This window comes from Aquarana catesbeiana, linkage group LG02, assembly GCF_042186555.1.
Source record: "Aquarana catesbeiana isolate 2022-GZ linkage group LG02, ASM4218655v1, whole genome shotgun sequence".
NCBI lineage: Eukaryota > Metazoa > Chordata > Amphibia > Anura > Ranidae > Aquarana > Aquarana catesbeiana.
The window spans coordinates 158989778-159001840 of NC_133325.1; the positions used below are offsets into that span (position 1 = coordinate 158989778).

Here is a 12063-nt window from a genome sequence, read left to right on the forward strand (position 1 = left end):
ACGTTTTGTAATTTTATAGACCCAAATCCAGACCTAGACTTTTTGTTGCAAGTAGCTGCTTTTTGATCCTGGTAGCAACACCAGGATTTCTTTTTGTATGCCTAGTTTGTTAGGCTACAGCAACAGTACCATATTTAGATAAGCAGTATCAAGGTGGTTATAATTCACTTTTCACCGTCGGTTTTTGGTTCAGCAGGACTGGTTTTCCTTCTTTTTTCTTTTTTGCTTACACCGAAGGGCTCTGTAGCTCTCATCCAGCCACATCTCTGCCCAGACTAGCCTGCTTAATTCAGCTGTCTGCACCTTGTGAGTTTTTTCTCCCAAAAACAGCACCCGCAATCCATACTGCGACCGGTACCTTTCCTGATGTCGCTGCTCACGGGCTAGCGCTTCCTTCCAGAGTTCACAGCGGATAGAATCAAACCATCCCAGCAGGACCTGCTCTGATACTGGTCCTCTGTGCTGTATCTCGCAACATCCTTCTGAATTCCTCTTCCATGGCGGCTGGTATCTGTACCTCTCCTTTCCTCTCCTCTCCTTCTATCCGGACCTTGGATCCAGGTGGAGGTTTGGATGTCCCAGACTGCAGGAAGCGTCCCACTGCTTGCCACCGATGTAACGAAATGTTCCACACTCCACTTGAGTGCTTTCGTCATATACCGCTTCCTCCCAGTCTGAATATAGATATCAGATATTCCAACCGCTCACAAGCACAAAACAAGACCATACTTGTTCAGTTGCTGAACATGGACTCTTTATTAGAACCAAAATACAAGTCTTATATACAGTTAAAGAGGAGGAGGTCCCCTCTCCTGCTCATATTACTCTAACAATACACCTGTAACCAGAAACATAAATTAACATGAGCTAATTAACTAATCCCTAAAAGCAGCCGATGTGACTTCCTAACTACAATACACATTAGCATACATCTCAACACAGAACTCCTTCATACAATTACAGGATTTATTAGCACAAACAACAATGGGTAAAAGACACTTAGAAACTGTGGCAAGCCAGACTAGACTAATTTACATTATAGAAGACAACAGACAGGTGGCTGGAGTTGATGACATTAGCATCTAACAGTATGTGTCCCAACAGTATGAATCAGTCACTATTTCTAATATGGCATATACAGGGTTCCCAGAGTCTCTGTCTTGGGGGGATATGGACATGATTCCAAAGTAACACCACCTCAAGGGTCCCCAGGTATACAGCTCACAAAGAGCACTGTTCCCCCAAATGGCAGGGCCCATAATCGGTAGGCAAGAGGCTAGCATTCAGTCCCCTCCAAAAGCCTCTGTCCCGGCTAGGTCTGTCACAATAAATATATATATATATATATGAGATGAGCTTTGAGTTAGAGTCAAACCCATGTTCGACTCAAACATTGCATGTTCGACCTTTCGGCCTTGTGTAGTGTGTTGCGGTGGCAGCGGAGAGATAGACAGAGAGACAGTGTCATTTGATTTAACTTAGGTAGAGTAGGCAGGCGAGTCAGTTAGCTGCACTTACAGTGTATTGTGTGTTTGTGTGTTTATATATATATATATATATATATATATATATATATATATATACACACACTGTATTCAGTTTAGCTAGATCCGTTCCTGTTATTCTCTTCCTTCTACTGATAGGCAGGCAGGTGTTTTTACAGTTGCTGTGTGTGTGAATGCGCTGCTCCCATCTAAATACGCTTATATCCTATCTGTAAAGTGCAAACTTATTCCATATACAACATGAATCCATATAAAATCATTACATTAGAAAAATAAATTATATCAAAAATTATATCAAAGAAATCCAAAAATTATACACCCACGTGATCAAGTACGAACGTGGTTGGTGAGGACGCGAACGGGTACGAGGGGAGGAACGGAGGTCGCACAGCACACAATAGGCGAATTAGACTGCTATACCTACCCGTCCCTAACTGTTGGAATAGCTTTGTGCCGGCTCGAGGGCACATATAAATGTGAGTGCACAGTTTTTATTTGTTTTTTACAATAAACAGTTTAAACGGTATTGCGCGATGATCGTTTTATTCATGTTTTATGAGGAACATTAAGGTCCAATCATAACTGTTGAAGAAGTTCCCTTTGAGTGGAGTGGTTATCCCTATGAATGAACCAAAGGTGTAGTTTTAAAGGAACATCTGGTGAGTGGCCAATCTCACAGGTGGTGGTGGAGCACTAAGTCACTAGTACATTGAATTAGCACAAGAGCACGCCAATCACGGCAATTGACAGAAGATTTGAATACATCACTGGGAGACTTTGCCACACATGTGATACACATCATTGAACTATTGAATTTTTGGATTTCTTTGATATAATTTTTGATATAATTTATTTTTCTAATGTAATGATTTTATATGGATTCATGTTGTATATGGAATAAGTTTGCACTTTACAGATAGGATATAAGCGTATTTAGATGGGAGCAGCGCATTCACACACACAGCATCTGTAATCTATTTCTATGAGAAGTTTTTTGGATGCAGCAGCTAAGGCAATTACTATTAAAGTAATTAGTAGATATTGGTTTTGCGCCGGTGACACACACATACTAGGTGTTTTTACAGTATTTACAGCTACCTGAAGAAAATTGCTGGTGTTCTTCTGATCCTATTAGTACCACAGGCAGGCAGCTACAGTATTTACAGTTAGTGGAGTGCGTCCTCTGCACAGTGTGCGCCCAAAGCTACCTGAAGAAAATTGGTGTTGTTCTTCTGATCCTATTAGTACAGCAGGCAGCTGCAGTATTTACAAGTTAGTGTAGTGCGTCCTCTGCACAGTGTGCACCTAAAGCTACCTGAAGAAAATTGGTGGTGTTCTTCTGATCCTATTAGTACCGCAGGCAGCTGCAGTATTTACAGTTAGTGTAGTGCGTCCTCTGCACAGTGTGCACCTAAAGCTACCTGAAGAAAATTGGTGGTGTTCTACTGATCATACTAGTACCGCAACCAGCTGCAGTATTTACAGTTAGTGCAGTGCATCTTCTGCACAGTGTGCACCTAAAGCTACCTGAAGAAAATTGGTGTTTTTCTGATCCTATTAATACCACAGGCAGGCAGCTGCAGTATTTACAGTTAGTGTAGTGCGTCCTCTACACAGTGTGCACCTAAAGCTACCTGAAGACAATTGCTGTTGTTCTGTTCCTATTAACCACTTGCCGACCGCCTCACGACGATATACGTCGGCAGAATGGCACGGGCAGGCAGAATCACGTACCTGTGCATGATCTGCCTCCCGCGGGCAGGGGTCCGATCGGACCCCCCCCCGGTGCCCGAGGCGGTCGGCATTTGTCCCCCGGCAATCGGAGGTGAGGGGGAGGCCATCCATTCGTGGCCGCCCCTCCCGATCGCTCCCAGCCAATGGGATCATTTCCCTGCCTCTGTATAGTACACAGAGGCAGAGGAAATGATGTCATCTCTCCTCGGCTCAGTATTTTCCGCTCCGGCGCCGAGGAGAGAAGACTGTAATGTGAGTGCACCAACACAAACACACACAGTAGAACATGCCAGGCACACATTACACCCCCGATCCCCCCCCGATCCCCCCCTAATCACCCCTCCCCCCCGTCACACTGACACCAAGCATTTTTTTTTGTTTTTTTTCTGATTACTGCATTGGTGTCAGTTTGTGACAGTTAGTGTGGTAGAGCAGTTAGTGTTAGCCCCCTTTAGGTCTAGGATACCCCCCTATCCCCCCCTAATAAAGTTTTAACCCCTTGATCACCCCCCATCGCCAGTGTCGCTAAGCGATAATTTTTCTGATCGCTGTATTAGTGTCACTGGTGACGCTAGTTAGGGAGGTAAATATTTAGGTTCGCCGTCAGGTTAGTGTCAGGGACCCCCATATACTACCTAATAAATGTTTTAACCCCTTGATTGCCCCCTAGTTAACCCTTTCACCACTGATCACCGTATAACCGTTACAGGTGACGCTGGTTAGTTCGTTTATTTTTTATAGTGTCAGGGCACCCGCCGTTTATTACCGAATAAAGGTTTAGCCCCCTGATCGCCCGGCGGTGATATGCGTCGCTCCAGACAGCGTCAGGTTAGTGCCAGTAGTGATAACACCCACGCACGTAGCATACACCTCCCTTAGTGGTATAGTATTTGAACGGATCAATATCTGGAGTAGTTTAGGGTTCACAAAAACGCAGTGTTAGCGGGATCAGCCCAGATACGTGCTAGCACCTGCGTTTTGCCCCTCCTCCCAGCCCAGCCCAGCCCACCCAAGTGCAGTATCGATCGATCACTGTCACTTACAAAACACTAAAAGCATAACTGCAGCGTTCGCAGAGTCAGGCCTGATCCCTGCGATCGCTAACAGTTTTTTTGGTAGCATTTTGGTGAACTGGCAAGCACCAGCCCCAGGCAGCGTCAGGTTAGCGCCAGTACCGCTAACACCCACGCACGCACCATACACCTCCCTTAGTGGTATAGTATCTGAACGGATCAATATCTGATCTGATCAGATCTATACTAGCGTCCCCAGCTGTTTAGGGTTCCCAAAAATGCAGTGTTAGCGGGATCAGCCCAGATACCTTCTAGCACCTGCGTTTTGCCCCTCCGCCTGGCCCAGCCCACTCAAGTGCAGTATCGATCGATCACTGTCACTTACAAAACACTAACAGTTTTTTTGGTAGCGTTTTGGTGTACTGGCAAGCACCAGCGGCCTAGTACACCCCGGTCGTAGTCAAACCAGCACTGCAGTAACACTTGGTGACGTGGCGAGTCCCATAAATGCAGTTCAAGCTGGTGAGGTGGCAAGCACAAGTAGTGTCCCGCTGCCACCAAGAAGAAGACAAACACAGGCCCGTCGTGCCCATAATATCCTTCCTGCTGCATTCGCCAATCCTAATTGGGAACCCACCACTTCTGCAGCGCCCGTACTTCCCCCATTCACATCCCCAACCAAATGCAGTCGGCTGCATGAGAGGCATTTTCTTTATGTCATCCCGAGTACCCCTACCCAACGAACCCCCCCCAAAAAAGATGTCGTATCTGCAGCAAGCACGGATATAGGCGTGACACCCGCTATTATTGTCCCTCCTGTCCTGACAATCCTGGTCTTTGCATTGGTGAATGTTTTGAACGCTACCATTCACTAGTTTAGTATTAGCGTAGGGTACAGCATTGCACAGACTAGGCACACTTTCACAGGGTCTCCCAAGATGCCATCGCATTTTGAGAGACCCGAACCTAGAACCGGTTACAGTTTTAAAAGTTAGTTACAAATAAAAGTGTAAAAAAAAAACAAAAAAACCCCAAAAAAATATATAGAATAAAAAAAAATAGTTGTCGTTTTATTGTTCTCTCTCTCTCTATTGCTCTGCTCTTTTTTACTGTATTCTATTCTGCAATGTTTTATTGTTATTATGTTTTATCATGTTTGCTTTTCAGGTATGCAATTTTTTATACTTTACCATTTTACTGTGTTTTATTGTTAACCATTTTTTTGTCTTCAGGTATGCCATTCACGACTTTGAGTGGTTATACCAGAATGATGCCTGCAGGTTTAGGTATCATCTTGGTATCATTCTTTTCAGCCAGCAGTCTGCTTTCATGTAAAAGCAATCCTAGCAGCTAATTAGCCTCTAGACTGCTTTTACAAGCAGTGGGAGGGAATGATCCCCCCCCACCGTCTTCCGTGTTTTTCTCTGGCTCTCCTGTCTCAACAGGGAACCTGAGAATGCAGCCGGTGATTCAGCCAGCTGACCATAGAGCTGATCAGAGACCAGAGTGGCTCCAAACATCTCTATGGCCTAAGAAACCGGAAGCTACGAGCATTTCATGACTTAGATTTCGCCGGATGTAAATTGGGAAAGCATTTTATCACACCGATCTTGGTGTGGTCAGATGCTTTGAGGGCAGAGGAGAAATCTAGGGTCTAATAGACCCCAATTTTTTCAAAAAAGAGTACCTGTCACTACCTATCGCTATCAAAGGGGATATTTACATTCCCTGAGATAACAATAAAAATTATAAAAAAAAAAAAATGAAAGGAACAGTTTAAGATAAAAAAGCAAAAAAATAATAAAGAAAAAAAAAAAGCACCCCTGTCCCCCCCTGCTCTCGCGCTAAGGCGAACGCAAGCATCGGTCTGGCGTCAAATGTAAACAGCAATTGCACCATGCATGTGAGGTATCACTGCGAAGGTCAGATCGAGGGCAGTAATTTTAGCAGTAGAACTCCTCTGTAAATCTAAAGTGGTAACCTGTAAAGGCTTTTAAAGGCTTTTAAAAATGTATTTATTTTGTTGCCACTCCACGTTTGTGCGTGTAATGGAAATTTGTAAGTTCTGTATATAATTGTATTGTATTTTGTATGTATTGCACACTGCCCTCACTGTGCACACGGCACTAATAATGTTTTCAGTAAATGTTTACATTCTTTTGAGTCCTGATTAGAATAAGCCTGCCTATGTAACGCCCCTTGTTACCATAAATGTACAATTGTAATATTAATGTGATACCTACGTAATCATGTGCATAAAAACCTTCAATTGCGTCATAATAAAGCAGAACAGTAATTTGGAAAGATGCTGAGCGTATCTTTTGTGTCTGTTCCCTACTGCAGTAGTTATTATTAATTTGGAACCACTAATCAATATGAGGATAGGAGTTGCCTATCATCAATTTAACCGAGTCATGCATGGCGAGCCAGCCAGGAGGGGATTCCAGGTGACCCTGAGTATCCGAAACGAGGAGCTTGAGACGATCCGGGAATTTCTGATAATCAGCCGGCTGAGGTAAGCCTTTTGCTTACATTTGAGTTATCAGACTTCCTTGATCGGTAAGGCATTTTCGGGACAAAGGGTACCTATTTTACTCCCCTTAATCGAACTGTATTGATTGGTGGTTATATGTTATGTTGTCACTGTCTACTGTCCATCGGAGTGTTATAAATAAGAAAGGGAAGAATAGTACTGTTCACAGGTATATGTAGTACATCTGCTAGATAAAGTAGTTTAGAGGCAAGAGGGTATAGGCACAAGTAGAGAAGAGAGAAGACTGGCCAGTCATTATGGGCATTAAATTAAGTAAGGGAATGAAGGGTAAGAGACCCTCAAAAATGCCCAGCGCAAGAGAAGCGCTATATATGAACCGAAGGTGTGGTTCCGCCTATACTGAGCCCCTACATTAATGGTTAGAGTGGACAGGGATCCACAATGGGTAACTGGGTTACCAAGGTCCACAGGGACTAAGAATCATGCAGAGTAAACAGCTAGAGAAACAGTTGTCTATGTGAGCAGGATGGATCAAGGGTGACATTAGAACTAGACAGAAAGGGACATTTTCATGTAAGTTGTGGGATGAATTTGGGATCAGGCACTACAACTATTAGAGTCAGAAACAGAGAAATGAGAGGTAAAACAGAATACTTTATATGTTGTCAGAGAGAGAAGATGGGATGAGTACTCTGGCTGACCGTCTGATCATAGAAGCTAGATATAAAAGATATCTAAACAAAATAAAGAAAGTAGAATTTAGACAGGAAAATATTAATGAGAGTTAAAAGAAATTGAGAGAATGATATGCATGTGTTGTGTACAAATGGGAAAAATGTAAGCGATTTTAGAGAGATATTGGTGTATGTGTGTGCGAATGCTGGGACCTTTAGTTCTATTGCTTGTGTGTGTCATGTACGCAGATGTGACCCCCTCCTTTGTGCTCTCCTGAAAGAATGTGGTCAGTGATAAGCTGGAAGGACACCATGCCAATTTCTGTTTTTTAGACAAAACATTTATAACAAAATGTGCCGGGTTAACGAATCTAATGGTAAACAATGTGATCACAATTATTTTGAATCTGTTTTCCAAACATGGTAAAATGAAGGTTACATTTAACCGTGTATTACACAAATTGAATATCCTTTGATAGTGGAAACACTGCATTTAAAAAAGGGAAATTAAGTAAAATTAAGTAATAATGAGTATTAATTTCTAATATGAGTTTAACAATTATATAGATATATTGAAACTGGTTTAGACAACCTTTGGTTGGAAATGAAATCCAGGTTATTGGGGAAATTTGTAAAAATGGGATTAGTTTAGATTAAGATAACAATTTTGTAATTTTACATTTATTCAATAAGCCCTTATTGAGAGAAAAAAAAGATTAAGATGAGGTTGTTATTTTGAATAAAGCTGCCATAATATTTAACAAAGCCAAGATGGATGGGATACATAAGAAGTTCTTCTACAAAAATGATATTGTAAGGTTTTTGATAATAACTTGATGTGCGGTCCATGATGTAAGAGTAATAATAAATAAAATTTAAATATAACAGACTCATCACATCAAGTCCACACACCCTGTTAGGATAGATGCCACCTGCAGCCAGTTGTTTTATAGTTTTTGATGCTTTCTGGTCCATCATACAGATTCTTGGTCCTTTTGTTTTTATTTATTTTTATTTTTGAAATCCAAAGCAGAATGTGTGGATTGTGAAATGATGTGCCCCTTTTTCTTGTAAGTACTGTGGTATAAGCAGAAGAATATTTTGGATTTATGGGCATCTCTCCATGACCGCAGGGTATTGTTATCATTTATTATAATATTGCCAGGAAAAAGTTGTCTTTTGAAACATGAAACTGGAGTTCTTACACAAATAGCATGATAGAAAACAAGCCATTGTAATATATTTATGAAGGCTGGACCCAGTAATGAAGGGTTCATCCCGATATATCAGAGCTGTAGCTCTTATGCAAAGGTGCTATTAGACAAAGTTAGATATTGTTTTGGTCAATGGTCCGACATTCTGTGCAGCAAATTTACAGCTAACTAAATGTTTGTCTAATGAAAGGTTTAAAATATGAGTTTGTTTATGTACAAATCTAACAATGAAAAATGCGTACATTTATTCAAAAGAAAGGAAAAGACACATGTGTTAAATTGATGGTGTAGGAATCAGCTGCTGTGAGCCCAGTGCGGGACACACTCCCTGAAGACCCAGATATTAAATTTTTTGTAGATTTGAGTATGCAGTTTATCACCCAGAAGGATACTCTGTATTCAAAGTCATTGGATCCTTTTTCCCCAGCTCAAGAAGCAGAGCTCCATGTTTTAGCAAAGCCTGTGAGCTATAAAAAGAGTGTATATTTATATAGATAGTCGAGATATAGAGAGCTTTTGGTTCCATTTGAAGGGCCAGAAGTTTGTTTTTACTTCGGCAGGTAAACCAACCAAGCATGCCAAGTTAATTTGATCGGCTGTTTTCAGCCTTCCAGCTTCTTGCTGAGGTAGCCATATTAACTTTCACACATGGAAGCAGACCAGGTGACTAAGGATGCTGCATTTACAGCCCCGGACACTTGATGGGTCTGTGCAACTCACAGATTCCACCCTAGTTCTGGCCCAGTATAGCTGGGATTAATAATTCAACTTTAAGGACCCCAGAACGAGAAGAACAAGTGGTCCACAGGGGGCAACTTCTTATGAAACAGGACTTTGGAAAAAGTGATCATTTATGTCTGCCAGCCACTCTTTTCCCTTCAGCTTGACACATGGACCGTGTCATCAGTCACAAGCAGTTATGGCTGCCTTAGTAAATGAGCGTGGGATAGAGCCAGGGTTCTCCACAGTTGTTTTTATAACATACCACTTCTTGTTTTACCTGTTACCAAAGGTGTTACCAAAAGCTGAACATCCCTCCCAGAGATTACAAAAAAGATATATCCAGATGCCCAAGTCAGGATCTTACAAATATGCATTTTATCTGTATGGACATGTTTTTTGGATGTCCAGTGGCAAATGCTACTGCAAAGGCCACAGTAAAAAGTGTTATCAGAAGTAGTTTGTAAGTACAGAGTGCCAGAAAGTACAGAGAGTAACAGAGGAAATCATTTTTTATAGGAGAGTCCTTACTAGAAGTTTTGCGGTTTTATTTTTACACCCCCTACTGTCTACAATGTAGCGGACAAAGTAGAGTAAGAAACTAGAAAACTTTTGCCTGAATGTTTTCTTATATTTTATGAAGCCCCTAAGGGGGATGTTGGACTCTCTCCCTATGGGATTTGGTTTGGGAGTGTGTTACTCACTTGCTAATATTTTGTCTCAGCAGCTGAAGTCCTCCATTCGGATCTCAGAGAATGTTGCTGATCTTTTAAGGTTTTTTGACAAACTCATTTATGTGTTTTCTCCCCAATTCCAGATCCTAAAAGTTTGGAAGGATCTAAAACTAAAGCCAGGTGACTTTTGGATTGTTAAGAGACATTTATATATATAAGGAAAAGTTTGGAGACTCAATACTGCATCTATTTCATGTACAGTTTTTGCAAAACTTGAAGGAAAAGTCACCTGGATCCACACCAGACACTGCAAAAATGACTAAATTAAAGAAATCTCTGTGTTTGATTTGTTTCCCTCTTGTGATCACAGTCTAGGGTACTTTTTGATTCAATTACTTTAATTGTAAGGGATATATATATTTGAAAAGTAGTTGAAGTCATATTTAGCCATGTTGAAGTCATATTTGTCTTTTGTATGTCTTCCATTATATGTAGAATTGTCTGTGTTTACATATGCTGATAAGTCAGCATGTCCACAATTCAGCTAGAAGGCCATTCTGGCCACAGGAGTGTACAGCCAGTACTCTGTAAATATGTCTTATCAATCATTTGTTTTTCACAATGAAAAGTCATTTTGTAATGAAAAAGTTGCTCAGCTATTATTTTCTCCACAATGGAGTTTTTTGCCTCTTTGGCCAGGACTACCTCCACCTAAGCGTGTGGAGGTTCCAGGTTAAAGGTGATAGCAGGTATGGTTAGTGATCAAAATATTGATCAAAAGAGGGGAGACTGTAATGGAAATTTGTAAGTTCTGTATATAATTGTATTGTATTTTCTATGTATTGCACACTGCCCTCACTGTGCACACGGCACTAATAATGTTTTCAGTAAATGTTTACATTCTTTTGAGTCCTGATTAGAATAAGCCTGCCTATGTAACGCCCCTTGTTACCATAAATGTACAATTGTAATATTAATGTGATACCTACGTAATCATGTGCATAAAAACCTTCAATTGCGTCATAATAAAGCAGAACAGTAATTTGGAAAGATGCTGAGCGTATCTTTTGTGTCTGTTCCCTACTGCAGTAGTTATTATTAATTTGGAACCACTAATCAATATGAGGATAGGAGTTGCCTATCATCAATTTAACCGAGTCAGTGCGCAATTGTAAAGCATGTCATGTTTGGTATCCATGTACTCGGCCTAAGATCATCTTTTTTATTTCATCAAACATTTGGGCAATATAGTGTGTTTTAGTGCATTAAAATTTTAAAAAGTGTGTTTTTTCCCCCAAAAATGCGTTTGAAAAATCGCTGCACAAATACTGTGTGAAAAAAAAAAATGAAACACCCACCATTTTAATCTATAGGGCATTTGCTTTAAAAAAATATATAATGTTTGGGGGTTCAAAGTAATTTTCTTGCAAAAAAAAAATAATTTTTTCATGTAAACAAAAAGTGTCAGAAAGGGCTTTGTCTTCAAGTGGTTAGAAGAGTGGGTGATGTGTGACATAAGCTTCTAAATGTTGTGCATAAAATGCCAGGACAGTTCAAACCCCCCCCAAATGACCCCATTTTGGAAAGTAGACAACCCAAGCTATTTGCTGAGAGGCATGTCGAGTCAATGGAATATTTTATATTGTGACACAAGTTGCGGGAAAGAGACAATTTTTTTTTTTTGCACAAAGTTGTCACTAAATGATATATTGCTCAAACATGCCATGGGAATATGTGAAATTACACCCCAAAATACATTCTGTTGCTTCTCCTGAGTACGGGGATACCACATGTGTGAGACTTTTTGGGAGCCTAGCCGCGTACGGGACCCCAAAAACCAAGCACCGCCTTCAGGCTTTCTAAGGACGTAAATTTTTGATTTCGCTCTTCACTGCCTATCACAGTTTCGGAGGCCATGGAATACCCAGGTGGCACAAACCCCCCCCTAAATGACCCTATTTTGGAAAGTAGACACCCCAAGCTATTTGCTGAGAGGTATAGTGAGTATTTTGCAGACCTCACTTTTTGTCACAAA

The 12063-nt window shown here is 41.0% G+C and overlaps 1 long non-coding RNA gene across 1 annotated transcript; it reads left to right on the plus strand.

The window, feature by feature from the left end:
* The first annotated feature begins 6307 nt into the window (after nucleotides 1-6307).
* On the plus strand, nucleotides 6308-11078 carry LOC141127352 (uncharacterized). The gene is made up of 2 exons (XR_012241545.1): nucleotides 6308-6767; nucleotides 10172-11078. It is a non-coding gene; the product is annotated as an uncharacterized lncRNA (long non-coding RNA).
* Nucleotides 11079-12063: the final 985 nt, after the last annotated feature.